Here is a 2,164-nt window from a genome sequence, read left to right on the forward strand (position 1 = left end):
TTCCATGCCTCCTGCATGGGAGATGTAGACACCGCGAGACTGCTGCTCTGCAAGGGGGCGTCTTTGGTGAAGAGATCAGACAGGAGCGCATTCGCACCCCTTCATGCAGCAGCGATCAACGGTAGGTAGATGCTTATTCGTCGTCATTACCTTACTGTTTGTTTGCATTTATTGTTCTCCTCACGGTATTATCAGCATCACGAGAAAAGCCTTCCTAGGGAGTTGCGCTTTGAGCAAAAAGGCCTAGGATCCCACGGATCCCAACTTTCGTCTTCCTGCTGGATACTGGCGAATCTAACGGCCTAATGTGCACTGAACCACCACTCCCACAGTGTCTCTGTGCTCCAGCCTACTCCTGGCTTCTTCTATCGCCTCTACAGCCGACCAATTTCTTCCTGACCTCAACCTGCCCCCACCTCTCTTATGTTATCTCCAAGGTCAATTGCATTCTTACTTTCGCGCCCCTACACTTATACGGCTAAGTCTGCTAAGATCAGATTACTACAGATGCGCGTATTGTTAGTACGAAGTTTGAGATAAATGCTTTTCCTTTTATTGACAGGAAAATGATTGTTAACCAAAGCTAAAAAACAATACAAAATGTTATATACGAGTACACGTGCTACAGGTGCGAATATTTTGCTTGTCAAGTTGATATGTAATTCTCGTGACACAAATCCATCTTAGGGAGGACAGAAATAGTGGACTTGCTGGTGCAGCATGGTGCAACATTGGACGTACGTGACAGCTGTCAGAACACACCACTCATGAGAGCCTGTGATCACAACCATGTCGACACAGTTCGGAGACTGCTAGAACTCGGAGCAAGACCTGATTTGACCGGTGGTCATTGCCGGGCTATAAAGTAGGTGTTGCATTTTTGGGGGAATATGAACCTGTACATTGAACAATTTTAGATTTGTTATGTTAAAAACTTGTTACCTTCAAAGTGAAGATACATGTATGGGGTCGTGAAACTGTTTGTTTCTTTGTCACTAGAATTCCACGCCAAAGCTTTACAACTGATGTGTTTTATGTGTTTGTCATAAATTATGCAAATAAGGTCCTCATTTGAATAAAGTATGTTAGATGATTATCTCTATCTTAATTATGGAATAATACTGTAACAATATTTCTTTATAATTTATGCAAATGAGTTCAACATTTGCATAATCTATGTTCACATGTACATAACTTTAAATGCCCCAAGTGTGAATTTCCCGTCATTGACCACAAATAGACCACAGTATTTTCTCATCAACTATGCGAATTAGGTTTTCACTTGCCTAATGTTAGTCTATCCGAGTGCTCTTTCTCAGTTACAAAGGTCACATGTTGGGATAGTCCTATAATGGGACAGAGCTGGTTCATAACATTTTCTCATTAATTATGTATGTGTGTGTGGTTTTATACTGTTCTGATCCATACAGAGCAACTCTGATGTCCTAAAGTAGTAATTTATGTGTGTCAAATAGAAAACACCGTCAGATAGATTGATATTTCCTGGCCTAGTTCCCTAAATGGGTTATGTATTCCACTAGGAGCGATGAAAATGAAGAGAGTTGGAAGCTGATAGAAGAGGCGAAGAAGTCCAAGCTGTTGAGATGCTGCAACCCTAAGTGTGGCAAACCAGGCAAAAGGTAGGTTTTGCTAATGATGTTATCATCGTAAAAATATTTCTTCACCATATATTTTACCATGCTATCGTGTGTGCAAATCAACATTATTGTCTGTGTAAGTTAACCAAAAGAAAGTATGTTTCCATATAAAATAACTAATAAAAAATAAGATACCTTGTGAAAGGAAGACGACAATTTTTCGGACATCTACACAGTCCTTCAATATTGATTGTTTACCTGTTACATCTTCTACATGAAAACCGGAACCCTGAAGCTGTGTGGCCGGTGCAAGCTGACCCGCTACTGCAGCCGTGACTGTCAGATACAACACTGGTCTGTCGGACACAAGAAGTGCTGTGGGCATGACGAGTACTTTGAAGAGATAGAAGACTCCTTCCAGCGAGCCCTGAGAGACATTTGGCATCTTTGAAAAATGCCGCATGGAATCTCACTCACAAATTAGCTGACAAGGATAGCTGTCTAACTCTCTTTGTATTGGACACCATAGAACACTGAAGTCCTTTGACGAACTATAAGACTACTTC

At 41.2% G+C, this 2,164-nt stretch overlaps 1 protein-coding gene across 1 annotated transcript in view; it reads left to right on the top strand.

Moving 5' to 3' along the window:
- Positions 1-2,164, top strand: part of LOC118419695 (ankyrin repeat domain-containing protein 29-like) — a 14,613-nt gene that overhangs the window by 1,057 nt on the left and 11,392 nt on the right. The gene's annotated exons all lie outside the window — the stretch shown is intronic.

The sequence above is a fragment of the Branchiostoma floridae genome, chromosome 7 (genome assembly GCF_000003815.2).
Source record: "Branchiostoma floridae strain S238N-H82 chromosome 7, Bfl_VNyyK, whole genome shotgun sequence".
In the NCBI taxonomy this organism is placed as follows: Eukaryota; Metazoa; Chordata; class Leptocardii; order Amphioxiformes; family Branchiostomatidae; genus Branchiostoma; species Branchiostoma floridae.